Source organism: Hyperolius riggenbachi, chromosome 7, assembly GCF_040937935.1.
Source record: "Hyperolius riggenbachi isolate aHypRig1 chromosome 7, aHypRig1.pri, whole genome shotgun sequence".
NCBI lineage: Eukaryota > Metazoa > Chordata > Amphibia > Anura > Hyperoliidae > Hyperolius > Hyperolius riggenbachi.
In genome coordinates, this window is record NC_090652.1 from 266,444,160 (window position 1) to 266,458,917 (window position 14,758).

The window sequence follows — 14,758 nt, forward strand, 5'->3', positions numbered from 1 at the left end:
ATAGGCAGGTGCCTGTCTGAGCCTACCAACAGTTTCACTCATAGGCTATACTAAGTTTTGAATTTATTAGATTCTGGATTGGTCAAGAAGGATGTATTTACTGTACTTCCATAATTATACATTTGATAGTTGTGAATAAATGAGCTAGTTGTGGCAAATACACCTTTGTTAATCAATCCAGAGCCTAGCGATAGTATGGAGTAAATCTAGGTACACAGTTTTGGAAAAGGCGGCTGTAAAAGCGGTCCCAAACTCTTGCACAGCACACAATAGAAAGTCTTTATTCCACATAATAGATGCTTAAGAAACCCACTGCTCTGTGTTCTGTGTTTGTTTAGCCAGATCAAAGTGTCTATATAAATAGTGATAGTTCTTATCAGTAGCTGTGAATAGACTGCAGGAGCTCTGCTGAAGCAGGTCTTTCTCTACAGTAAACACTGAAGCTTAACACTTTCAGTGCTCCCTGCGAAGTTAAACCAAGTTAAAACTTAAGAGGTGTTTTTTTTTCAGGATTTCCATAAATTGTAATGAAGAATTGTTTTCAATAAAGTTTATCATGATGTGACTTATTTTTTTAGAATCAAGGGGAAATTCTGAGTTTAGTTTAACTGTAAGGACCCAAGAATCTAGCTTGCGTAACGGAGTGTACCGACGTCTCCTAAATATACGGTACTCAGAATCTTTAGTGTCAAGGGTGTCCAATCGACCCCCACTTCCAACTTGCTCGAAGCCTGTCTATTATGTGTCTCATTTCACCCCTCCTTCTCCCTTCATAGCAACATAATTTAGGCTAATGACACGTCTGTACAGCACTCTGCGCATCTGTACAACACTGTACACAGGGGTACAGCACTTGGCCCTGAACTGTTTTCCGAGTGCTTGAATCCTAGTCCCTGTGAGGAACTAAATGAAAGTGTCTACCAGGGCTACACAAATAAAGAAACAGTGAACAATGGAGCAGAATTATTAAAGCAAATCTCAACCAAACTTGATCATGTCATGTTCGACTTATCTAAATAATACCATTAAACTGAAGAACATTGACTTCTAACTTTGCTGGATGAAGCTGCAGGACGTCTCTGTTTTATGGGGGCTGCCATCTTGCTTTCTGCAATTTCTGAAAGTTATATTTCCTGCATAACTCAGGATTCTAAATAACACTTATTGCTTGCTTCAGACACTGAAGACAGTATTGTCACTACCTCTAAGCTCCCCTGAGATGGAAAGTGTTTACGCTGGCTAGACCATAGATGTCAAACTCTGGCCTGCAGAGCCATCAAACTTGACCCAATATTGGTTTTCCCACTTTGCATTATGTTTGGCCCACTCTAGACCACCAGGCAAGCTATATTGAAGGGCATCCCCTAGATCAGTGGTTCTCAACATTTTATTTGGTATGTACCCCTTTTAAAACCCTGTACTCACCAAGTATTACAGAGCATAGTAAACATCACAAGTACCACTTGACAAATAAATATTTAATCGTTGTACATGATAATTGGATCTAAACAATTTCCAAGCATTACTATTGCATTTAATTAGCTAAAACACTCATTTGGTGTCGTTTAACTTTCCTGGCGGTAACCCCGAACGTAGTTCGAGGTAAGTCGCGCAGGAGGTTTTCTCAGGCCCTGCTCGGCCGATTTTCTTAAAATTTTTTTTTGCTGGACGCAGCTAGCACTTTGCTAGCTGCGCCAGCACACCGATCGCCGCCGCCCTGCGCCCGATCGCCGCTATCCGTCGTGGCGCGCGCCCCCCCCCCCCCCAGACCCCATGCGCTGTCTGGCCAATCATTGCCAGGCAGCGCCGAGGGGTGGATTGGGACTCCCAATGACGTCACAACGTCGGTGACGTCGTCCCGCCCCGTCGCCATGGCGACGGGGGAAGCCCTCCAGGAAATCCCGTTCTTTTAAATCGCTACATGATTTAAAAAAAACAAAACAAGTAAAAACCTGCTGCGCTGCCTCCTGGCGGAATTTTTCATACCGCCAGGAGGGTTAAATAAGATTTATCATTTTCTAAAACTCAAAAATTATATCGAGCCCGAGTACCCCCTGGAACCATCAGAAGTAACCCTTGGGGTACGTGTACCACACATTGAGAACCTAGACCCTAGATCACCATGGAAGCTTTATGGGGTGGGGGGGGGAACCATACACCAGAGGACTGTATAAGGTAAGGAAGACCACTAAACACCAGGGAACTGTATACAGGAGGGATGGGGGGCCAGTAGACACCAGGGAACTGTATAGAGGGGAGGAGGGAGGCCACTAGACACCAGGGAACGCTATAGGGGAGGAGACCACAAGACACCAGGGAACTTTATAAAGGAGGGATTTGGCCAATAGAAATTGAATTTGGCCCATGACTTGGTCCCTGCGTTCAATTTCCTTCCACTTTGTATTTGAGTTTGACACCCCAGGGCTAGACAGTCACAGTACTGTGACACAGCACTGTTGACATCCACATCTCTTTATTATAGACGAGATGACACTGACAAAAGTCATGAGGCTTGATTCACTAAAGCGTGCTAAATGTTAGCACGCCAGTGAAAAGCCACTTAGCATGTGCAAACTGGCTTTGCGCTGATGTGCAAAGAAAAGCTTGGAAAAATGGTCCTTACACTTTAAGGTGGCCAATGCTATCCAATGGCTGTGGCACACTAGGTAAGGCGATAAAGCACATTTGCTTCCTCTTGTAGTGCAATGAAGGTTATGCAAGACCTGTTTAATTGAGATGATGTCCATTATATCCATCTTGGTCACCTCACTCTCGCATCCAGGACTTCTCACTAGTGTCACCTCTCTTGTGGAACTCTCTACCACAATCTGTCATGCTCTGAGCCTGGAAATTTTCAAACCTACCCTCAGGCCTTGTTCACATTAGGTTCCATTTGTGTGTCCGTCCACGTTGAGTTTTTTTGCTTTTTTTTGAGGTGTCTTTTTTTTGGGGGATTTCCGACGCTTGGGTGGGCTATTCGTTTTCTGTGCTTAGCGGTTTTCTAAGCATTTTTTCCGAGCGGTTTTGTAATTCACTCCCTGACGCAAGTCAGGAAGTGAACTCTGACCTGGAAAATAATAAATGCAATGTATTTATTCTTAAAAACGCAATCGCCTTAATGCGCGTTTTTGTACGTGTCCGCCGATTTTCCTATACCTTCCATTTAGGCAGAATCGCCCTGAAAATGGAACACGCACAGTTTCCTTGCCGCTCCACGCACGACCCGCGCTGATATGAACCTTCTCATAGACATTCATGGGCCACGTGGGGGGGGGGGGGCGTTTTGGAAAACCGCAGGCAGACGAAATAAAACCCGAAAACGCCTGCAGTGTGAACAAACCCTCAAGACACACCTTTTCAGACAAGCATATATTTAGCTATAGCTAGAATTTAAAGCTTACTGTCTCATTTGCTTAACCCCTTTGTCTTCTCCCCCAGTATTTCAACCCCATCACCCTCTAGATTGTGAGCTTGCAAGGGCAGGGACCTCCCCGTTTTGTTTCCTGTTTGTGTGCAATTTATCAAATGAACATCTATCAGTATTGGTAATATTCAAACTACACATCAATTGTATGTATCGGTACCTGTGTCACTGCTTCTTCTTATGGTACAGAATGTTGAACGGCTCATGTATCTTTTCTCTGCATTGTTGTATGTTTTACACGTTGTACAGAAATATGGAATATATTGGCGCTCTATAAATAATAATGAGGTACAGAGAAGAGTGCAGTATAATGAGGTGTGAGGCTTAGACAGAATAAGATTGAAGCAGCCAATTTAGGGGTATCTGTGCGCCTGGTAATTTTGGTGTTGCGTAGCCTGCAATGTTAATGGCAGCTATAGTAGCACCCAGAGTACAGTTTGGGTGCCTAAGGCACCGTAACGCAAGGCAGACATTGGCTCAGGGACACTTTATCGGCGAGGATTGCGGCACAGATATCTGGGGTGGTAGTAGGTTTGTGTTTGGTGTAGGTACAGGGTAAGTTAGTGTGACAGTTTGGGTGCCTAAGGCACCGTAACGCAAGGCAGACATTGGCTCAGGGACACTTTATCGGCGAGGATTGCGGCACAGATATCTGGGGTGGTAGTAGGTTTGTGTTTGGTGTAGGTACAGGGTAAGTTAGTGTGAGGGTTAAGTAAAGTGATAGTAGATTATTGGTAAAATTACCAATATCAGTATTAGTCATTGCACAACCGATATTCTACTAGCTTCTTCACCCCATGGCCGAATTAGCCCTCCGCCATTTTTCACCATACGCAAGTAAGATATTGAGGTAGTAAAAGGCATGACGATTGAAAAGGTCTGAAACAGACGAAGTTATTAACAAATACAGTAGAAGGAGCTGAACAGTATTGTAGGCTAGCAGTGAAAGTGTCCCTAGGCCACACAGATAAAAATGTCAGTGGTTTAAGTCTTAAGATGGTCTCCAACATGATCACACGTAAGTCCAGCATTTGGTCCCTGGGACAACTTGCATTGCCAACAAGCAAAGGTACTTTCTCTCCACAGCTTCATAAGTTGTGACTTCACAATCAACCTAGCCTCACGGCTAAGGGTATAAAAAGAGTACCTGTATTATTGTATAATAATCTGGCACATCAAGATAAATTATGTGACCACGAAATTCTGCTTGTTAAGATCCTCGTAAAGTAACATGTCGATTGTGAATGTATCAGTGAGCTATGCAGCGGTTTCTTTAATTACTACTGGATAGCGTTCTGGTAAGGCTGTTACCTTTGATGTGGGATTTAAACCTTTGACAAGGTTTGAATCCTGGTTCAAGCCAGTATGTAAAACAGTAAGGAGTCTTTGGGCAAGGCTGGTCCTGGTTGCCCGTGGAGCCCGCCTTAAGTGGATGCAGCTCTGGCACTTTGAATCCACCTGGAGAAAAGCGCAATATAAATGTCCTGTGTCTTGTCTAAAGGAGGGATCACAATTGCACCTGTGGAAATCGCAGTCCATTCCCTGCAAGCATTTTACCACACAATTGTATGTTTTGGGCCATGTTTGAGTGCATATGTTTGCATATGTTTCTTTACAATAGCCATCGATTTCAAGGAGAAAACGCATGCATTGTGCGAGAGAATCGTGCAGGTTGTATTTTTTTTTAAAGTTTATGCGGAATTGCAGATGTCTCCAGAAATTAGTCTCTGTCATTACATGCGGTTCAGCATGCATTTTTGGTATGCTGAAAAATGCTGCAGTTTTTCTCAAGCGTGACCCCTTCCTTAATGTTTGAGAACCATATTAGCCTTTAGCAACCAATTTATTTAGAATAGGGGTGTCAGACTCAAATACAAAGTGGGCCGACATTGAACACTGGGACCAAGTCGCGGGCCAACTTCAATGTCTAGTGGCCACCTCCCTCCCTTATAAATTTCCCTGGTGTCTAATAGCCCCCTCCCCTTTACAGTTCCCTGGTGTCTAGAGGCTCACCTATACAGTTCCCTGGTGTATAGTGCCCCCCCCCCTTCCCCTGTTCAGATCCCTGGTGTCAAGTGACCCTATTTCACTCCTCTATACACTTCACTGGTTTCTAGTGGCCCTTCTCCCTCCCTATAAAGTTCTTTGATGCCTCCTCCTTCCCCTATTCAGTTCCCTAGAGACTGGTGATCCTCGCTGCCCTATACAGTTCCCTGGTGTCTTGAAGCCCCCCTATACAGTTCCCTGGGGTCTAGTTCTTCCCCCCTCTCTCCACATATGGTTTTACTGGTGATCTAGGGCTTCACCATACAGCTTCCCTGGTAGTCTAGAGTGGGCCAAACATGATGTGAAGTGGATAAACCACTTGGGAGCCAAATTTGATCACTCTGAGGGCCAGATTTGGCCCCCGGGACGGAGTTTGACATGTATGATTTAGAGGCTTGCAAGTGCACCAGGCCAGTTTATTTTGGCACATTTTTTATTTCTTATTTGTTACATTTCCCTGCTTCTAATTAGTACTGCTGTAATGTGTATTTAAGGCCACTTGTCACTAGGGGGCAGTGTGAGACAATAACAAAGGACTTCTGCTTTCAGTTTCTATATTTTCTGCTAGTAAAGAGAGATGAAAGCATTCCAAGAATTTACAGCACAACAAATTCTGCCCACTGAAGTCAAAAGCAGTCAAAAGAGATACCTCTATTGAAGTCTCTAATAGGTTAATGGTTCAGATTTGATCCATCAGGCTTTATTCTTATACAGAGCCTATTTTCCAGGTCACATTATTGTAAACCTTTTATCCTATCTTTTCATGGGGCAACACAGAAGATATGAAACTTTGATAAAATGTAGTAGTCAGTGTACAGCTTGTATAACAGTGTAAATTTGCTGTCCCATCAAAATGACTCGGCCATTAATGTTCAAACCTCTGGCAACAGAATTGAGTACACCCCTAAATGAAGCATGTCAAAATTCTGCTCAATGAGACATTTTCCCTCCCTGGGGTCAAGTTACACATTAGTATTACAAGGTTTCAGGAGTGAATGGGGATCAAGGTTGCTAATTTTGAGGTTATCGCTCTCACACTCTATTATACTGGTCACTGGAATTCACCATGGCACCTTATGGCAGAGAACGCTCTGAGGATCTCAAAATAAATAATTGTTGCTCTACATAAAGATGACCTAGGCCAGGGGTGGCCAAAGTTTTTAGGCTAAGGGCCATATAGCCGTTGTTGAGTGCTAGGAGGCTGAACTAGTGAAATGAAACACAATTTTAGCTTATTGCGGTTAGGTACACTATGCCTGTGACATTTTGGGGGTCTCCGGAAATCGCTTGACGGGCCGGATTTGGCAGCCAGGCCGGACTTTGGACATGCCTGACCTAGGTTATAAGAAGATTGCTAACACCCAGAAACTGAGCAGCAGCAGCTGGTCAAGACCACACAACTGTTTAACAGGACCGATTCCACTCAGAACAGGCTTCACCATGGTGGACCAAAGAAAGCTTGTTTTGGCTAGGCTTGTACAGCTGGATAGCGTACTGATGAATGGTGCTGCCTTTGATGTAGGGTTTGAGCTATTGACCAGAGTTGAAATTCTGTCTCAAGTCAGTACGTACAAAGGAGTCTTTGGGCAAGGCTAAGTCGTGCCTAAGTGGCTGCAGCCCTGAAACGCTTTGAGTCAGCCAGGAGAAAAGCACAATATAAACGTTATGTGTCTAGTCTTGTCTATGTTAGCAGTCTGACTCCTAATACCTTATAGGAAGATTTTATAAAACCCCATAGGAAGTCTAAATAATACACAGGCCCGAATTGACCTCACTGGAGCCTATAGGCACAAATGTCCTAGCACCCTAGACTTCACCCTCCATGAACCTACAAACCCCGCTGAACCACACCACAAGTATGCTGGCTGTCCAGCTGTCCCTTCTTCCTTACTTCCCTTGTCCTTAATAAGTAGCTACAGGTGTCCCTTAGCATTACGTAGCCAGAGGTACCCTCAGTATTAAGTAGTTAGTGTTACTTCCAAATGAAGGGAGATCTCGTCAGTGGAATGCAAAGAGCTAGGTGAGTAACCTCTCATTTATGCTTTTGCATAGGGAAGGAGGGAGGTGCTCAGCGATGGGCGTGATCCGCCTTTCCATCATCAGGCGCCTGTAAGCACAAGCCTAAAGTGCCTTATGGTAAATACATTTAAATCACTAGATTAAGTACCTCTACAGAGTCATTTCCAGTCTTGTGTCCTCGTCTCCCTCTTTCTTTCCGTATCTCCCTTCGTACATCGTCGGTGTGAGCAGCAGACAACGACTGTATGATGCTCTTGTGACGTTAATAAGCACTCCAGTAAATGCTGCTTCACATGTAACAGTGGCTCAGGTTTCTAGGCTCACTGTTGATAAACATATAAATGTCGGAGGATAATTTTTAGCGTAGGTGCTCAGGAAGATGATTAACAACAGGTGCATGTTTCAGCGAATAGCTGACTTTATTCCTGGATGACTTCGCTGAGGCTGACTTGCAGCAGCTGTTTTCCTGCTAACCTCTCTAATCCCTGGATGACATTTTTACACAATTCAAAGATTTATATTTACAGTGAGCTTGCTACTTCATATACTTTATCTGATATTATGTATCGTTCCTTATTGTCTGTTTATATAGCACTGACATCTTCCATAGCTCTTTAGTCTTGTCACTGTTTTAATTACTGATTTAATCTCTGCTCCTAAAAATGAACTTCCTTTCACTAAATGACTGCTAGCAGATACTGTTAGTGTATGTCTCTTCATAAAGTTTTGTTTCAATCAGTTGGTGGTCAACCTCTTGAACTCTCGCCACACACTCCCCCCTACCAGTGCCCCCCCCCCCCCTCCCCTAAGACTGCGTCCCCGGCTGTTCCTTTATGGACAAACCATCTAGAAGGCTAAAACTGATTTATCTATCATGTCACCGTCTCTCACACTGATGCTGCATGCTGCATGATGTATATTGTTTTTTTGTGTGTTTTGCTTGCTTGTAAACTGCATGTTGGGTGCTCTATCTATCTATCTATCTATCTATCTATCTGCCTGTCTATCTATCTATTTCTCTACTGAGCTATATATTGTGCCAACCCCAAATTCCAGGCAGGACACAGTCATGCATGGCAAAATAAACTAGTTCTCATTCTAAACTTACTAATAGCAGGCAGCAGCTTAAAGGACAGATGCAAGCTGAAAATAAAAACAAAAATCTACTTACCTGGGGCTTCCTCCAGTCCCTGGCAGCCGTCCTGTGACCTCGCCACAGCTCCGCTCCCAGGTGGTGGCCAGGGGGTCCCCTCCGGTGCAGATGCCGACCTCGCCTGGAGGTGCGGCATCAGAGCTGGGGCGAGGGCACAGGACGGCTGCCAGTAATTGTTTTTTAATTACCTTGGACCTTCCTTTTAAAGAGGAATTATAATAGAGGATTGCATTTTGTTCCAATCAGTAGCTTATACCCTCTTTCCCATGAGAAAACTTCACCTTTGCATCATCAGGGCAGAATGGCTGATATTGTGGTGAAACCCCTCCCACAGTGTGATGTCATGACCAAGGTCCTGACAGTTTGCTGTCTGTGAATCTCGTTGCATTGTGGGAAATAACACCTTTTACCAACTGCCAAGCAAGCAGTATCTCCCTCTGTGCATAGAAGGAACATTTCGTACAGATCACCTGGCAGAACTAAAGATGTCACCACAAGTGAAGTAGTAGTGGAAGACAAAAAACACAGGGGTCCGGGAGCCCAATCTGGTGTAGCACGTTAATATATACGAAATAAGTTTTGCAAAAGTAGTAGGTATTATACTCACAAGAGTAGGTTGCTGAGAGAGGCAACCACTCGTTTTCACTGGTGGGGAAATACCGTCCCCACTCGGCCTTTAATCCTCTCTTGGTCGCTCTCCAAAAAGGCAGATCCGTCAGAGATTTTCCGACGGTGATCTTCCCCTAAGGTTTAAGGGGTACTAAACGTTTTGAGGTACTGTAGGAGGCACCCAGTAGGAAAAGTGGAATTTATGTGGTTCTAAATGATAGGTACAACATTATAAGAAAAAAATGGTGTGATCCTACCTTCTGGATGTCCCCTGCGGGAAATATATAGATCAAGACGTGTACTTGTATAATCGAATTTTATTTGGGGCACAGACAACGCGTTTCACGGTCAAAACCGCTTCCTCAGGTCAATTCAAGTGCCTTAAAAGTTAAAAATAACATACAGCGCTCAGGCACAGTTGTATATATAAAAAACAGCATATGGAACATATAATGCATAAAATATAATAATAGCATATAAAAACATATAAAAACAGAAAGATAGCATAAAAAATTGTCTTAGAAACATGAATATGGCGTATATTCAGTACGAACTAAGCTAATAGGTACGGACTGAATTATGTGTATATATGTTAGGTATACGTATCTGGCGTATATTCAGTTCGAACTAAGCTAATAGGTACGGGCTGAATTATGTGTATATCTGTTAGGTAATAAGTGAATCTATGTAATTACTATATTAGCATCTAGTCTGTATGTACATGGAACCATTATGTTTCTAGGGAGAGAGGGCTTCTAATATCTTTAACTTAATGATAGATGTATGGACCGTAAAGATGCATCTATAAAAACATATCCTGGGTAAGGGCTGCCATAAGTCATACTAGTAGTTAGTTCTGCTATAGCAGTAGGACTAGGGATACTAGCTTTGTACAAAGTGGTATATATTATATGATATCATATGAGGGAAGGGGGGGGGGGGGGCATTGAGTATCCTCAAGTCTAATAGCAATGTTTTACACATGAAAAATAGTAAATACGGAACATAGAGTATAACATACGGCACTCTGGTACAGTTGATATAGGGAACACATGGGGCACAGCATATATAGCATAACATACATGAAGTTCGTGAGTTATAGTAATTGCATACGATAAAAGGCGCAGGTATAGCCCATAGAGTGGATTAAAAACATAAATATAGCGTATATTAGGTACAACTAAGGTGTATATATGTCTGTGTAGCTATAAATAGATCGCTGTACAGAAACAGAAGTTGTTAAAAGTTCACTATGTGGGAATCTGACAGGTCCGTGTACCTGTGCATAATAACTCTATATCTCCAGGCGAGGGTTCCAATGCTTTTGGGAAAGTGATAAGGATATGAGCCTTGTAAGTATGTCTGGAGAGATACGCCTTGTATTAGGATCAGGAAAAGAGCGTTAGAGCTATGCGGCGTGATATGCTTGGTACTGTAAAATGCCGCGTGGTAAAAGGATAAGGAGTGTAATCGGATAAGTTATGGGCGGTAGGAGGAGTGTGTGTTATAAGAGTAAAAGGGACCTACCTATATTCCCAAGTGGTCTGGAGTCCGGGGGAATCTCTCTTAAATCATCCCTCCAGTCCCTACATCAAATTCACCCTCATCCCCAACCTCATCCCCTTCCCCCCCCCCCCCCCCCCCTCCCACAATATACCCGGCTGACATTACCGTTAGCTAATAAGAAACAATATATGGCTCGTCAAAATATTCTATTCTTAATCCCTATAACACACTACCTAGATAATATGGCTATACCTTGCTGTACCCTATACCAAGCCCCCTCAATTAGACTTGAGGATACTCAATGTCCCCCCCCCCCCCCCTTTCCCTCATATGATATCATATAATATATACCACTTTGTACAAAGCTAGTATCCCTAGTCTTACTGCTATAGCAGAACTAACTACTATTATGACTTATGACAGCCCTTACCCAGGATATGTTTTTATAGATGCATCTTTACGGTCCATACATCTATCATTAAGTTAAAGATATTAGAAGCCCTCTCTCCCTAGAAACATAATGGTTTCATGTACATACAGACTAGATGCTAATATAGTAATTACATAGATTCACTTATTACCTAACATATATACACATAATTCAGTCCGTACCTATTAGCTTAGTTCGTACTGAATATACGCCATAATTATGTTTCTAAGACAATTTTTTATGCTATCTATCTGTTTTCATATGTTTTTATATGCTATTATTATATTTTATGCAATATATGTTCCATATGCTGTTTTTTATATATACAACTGTGCCTGAGCACTGTATGTTATTTTTAACTTTTAAGGCACTTGAATTGACCTGAGGAGGCGGTTTTGACCGTGAAACGCGTTGTCTGTGCCCCAAATAAAATTAGATTATACAAGTACACGTCTTGATCTATATATTTCGCGCAGGGGACATCCAGAAGGTAGGATCACACCATTTTTTTCTTATAATGTTGTACCTACCATTTAGAACCACATAAATTCCACTCACCACAAGTGATACATTTCAGAATGTAAATCAGGGAGAGGAAATATATTACGATGGGCAAACGCTGATTAAACAATCTATACATTAATATTGTAAATAATAAGCAATTTTATTCATTATGTTATTTTCATTACGGTGCCACTTTAAGTTGTTATTCGCTATAAAGGCAATTTTACTCATTTTTATGGCACCTAAAATGATTTAAAAAAAACCTCTAGCTGGACTATTGATCACGTCATTATGTTAAATAGTGCTTACTAGAGGCAAAATAACTGGGGTAACCACAGGGGGCACCAGCCTGTAGAAGGCCCCCAACCTCTTAAAGTGAACCTGAGATGTTAATATAGTGTGTATTTATACTTACCTGGGGCTTCCTCCAGCCCCATGAGGACCATGGCCTCCCTCGCCGTCCTTTTTCGCCCCCCTCCGTTCTTGAGCTATGCCTCCCGGTAATCTGGCCGGCCACGCACTTCTGCGCATGCGTGGCTAGTCTGCACGCGCTCCCCACCCCCCGTCGTGCTCCCGTGCCTGGAAGCATTCTGCGTCTGCACATTAGTACAGTGCAGGCACAGAACGCTCCCGGGGATGGGAGTGCGGCGTGCATGGCCAAGGTGTGCATGAAGACCATGACTGGCGGCGACTGGCCGGATTACCAGGAGTCATAACACCAGAACGGAGGGGCCGAAGAGGACGGCAAGGGAGGCCACGGTCCTCATGGGGCTGGAGGAAGCCCCGGTAAGTATAAATAAGGCCCAGCATGGCATCTCGGGTACACTTTAAGGTGGCCATACACTGGCAGGTCGCCACCAAAATTTCATCTACCGTACATATAGATCCCACTCTGATTTGAAATCTAATCATAGGGGGATCGATTACTGTCACAGCTTGATATCTATTAAAAATCTATTTAGCCGCCACCATGCAGTACCGGCTGCCAGACCACAGGTCTCTGCCCCTCCCCCTCTAAAATGTGCACCCCGGGCAGAGTGAGGGCAGTAGAATGCACTCACCTGTCTGCTAGCGCACCCCTCCTGTGTCCTGTCTCCATCTCTCTTGCATCCCCCCATCTCTCTCTTTAGTGAGGAAGTCAGTACCAGTGGAGGAAACAGGATTCAGAAAATACCTGGCAGAAAATAAGGGAAATCTTTCCCCTTCATTATGCATTATCCAAGTTCCACATGAGTTTACTAAAAAGCACCTGACCACATCAGACAGGACTGCATGGGGCCAGGAACTTTCCCACATGAGTAGTTAGGATGAGTCACTGCACTGCACTCAGTGGGGTCAGCAGGAAACTCCCACTTGTATATCACAGCTTTCACTGACTGGCAGCCTCCCTGATACTGACACAATGACACAGCTGAGAACCTCATCACTACATCACTACACATGGATCGCAGTCATTACCGCATAGCTTCTGCTTCACTGTTCCCAGACCTCTGTACTCCACCTGCACCAAGTTGTGATCAGAGCAATGTCACAGTTCTTTATGTCAATGAGTTAGAAAAAAATATCTCCTTATATGTACAGATGTAACTATAAATATAGCAATGCAAATGGATACGTGGATTCTGCAGCAATGCACGTAAGGGCTTCCTCTGGGCACTCTGGTTTCCTCCCACATACCAAAAACATACAGATAAGCTAATTGGCTTCCTCCTAAATTGGCCGTAGACTGTGATACATGCACTACACGCAGGGGCGGCGCCAGGGGGGTGCAAGGGGGTGCTCGAGCACCCCCTAGAATTGTCCAAGCACCCCCAAAGCACCCCCTGGAGTGAACTGACTTCAGGCGTCTAAAAGACGCCAAGTCAGTTCACACAGCGGCAGCACGGAGCAGCAGGCAGGGCTACGGTAAGATGGCCGCCCGGAGCCCTGTTCTGCAGACTTCGAGTCTGCAGTGCATGGCTTCGGGCGGCCATTTTCCCGTAGCCCTGCTCTCTGCAATGCATGCAGGCAGGAAGTCTCGTCGTGACGTCGGGAAGGAAGAGGATCGCGGGCGCTGCGCGCCACAATGAGGTCGGGACTCGGGACAGGAGGTCGGGAAAGAAGGTCTTCTGGCTGTAGGTGAGTAAATGGGTTTTTCTTTTCTTTTTCAGGTGATGCTGATTGTGCATATTGGGGTCATATCTGCTACGGATTGTGCATATTGGGGTCATATCTGCTACGGATTGTGCATATTGGGGTCATATCTGCTACGGATTGTGCATATTGGGGTCATATCTGCTACGGATTGTGCATATTGGGGTCATATCTGCTACCGATTGTGCATATTGGGGTCATTTCTGCTACCGATTGTGCATATTGGGGTCATTTCTGCTACCGATTGTGCATATTGGGGTCATTTCTGCTACCGATTGTGCATATTGGGGTCATTTCTGCTACGGATTGTGCATATTGGGGTCATATCTGCTACGGATTGTGCATATTGGGGTCATATCTGCTACGGATTGTGCATATTGGGGTCATATCTGCTACGGATTGTGCATATTGGGGTCATATCTGCTACCGATTGTGCATATTGGGGTCATATCTGCTACCGATTGTGCATATTGGGGTCATATCTGCTACCGATTGTGCATATTGGGGTCATATCTGCTACCGATTGTGCATATTGGGGTCATATCTGCTACCGATTGTGCATATTGGGGTCATATCTGCTACCGATTGTGCATATTGGGGTCATATCTGCTACCGATTGTGCATATTGGGGTCATATCTGCTACCGATTGTGCATATTGGGGTCATATCTGCTACCGATTGTGCATATTGGGGTCATATCTGCTACCGATTGTGCATATTGGGGTCATATCTGCTACCGATTGTGCATATTGGGGCCATATCTGATAATGATTGTGCATATTGGGGCCATATCTGCCACCGATTGTGCATATTGGGGTCATATCTGCCACCGATTGTGCATATTGGGGCCATATCTGCCACCGATTGTGCATATTGGGGCCATATCTGCCACCGATTGTGCATATTGGGGCCATATCTGCCACCGATTGTGCAT

General features: G+C 44.1%; 1 protein-coding gene and 1 long non-coding RNA gene across 6 annotated transcripts in view; one reads left to right on the forward strand and one right to left on the reverse strand.

Moving 5' to 3' along the window:
• The window catches only part of ITGB6 (integrin subunit beta 6), a 201,106-nt gene that overhangs the window by 175,937 nt on the left and 10,411 nt on the right, over window positions 1–14,758 (reverse strand). Inside the window, exon 1 of one of the 3 annotated variants that reach the window (XM_068245650.1) lies at window positions 12,753–12,805. The exons of 1 other annotated variant lie outside the window; for it this stretch is intronic. The gene's annotated coding sequence lies outside the window, so the exon portion shown is untranslated. Of the gene's footprint in view, window positions 1–7,637; window positions 7,751–12,752; window positions 12,806–14,758 lie in introns of those variants that run through there. One more of the 3 variants, XM_068245648.1, reaches the window with a different exon arrangement.
• Window positions 1–14,758, forward strand: part of LOC137525017 (uncharacterized) — a 189,245-nt gene that overhangs the window by 129,152 nt on the left and 45,335 nt on the right. The gene's annotated exons all lie outside the window — the stretch shown is intronic.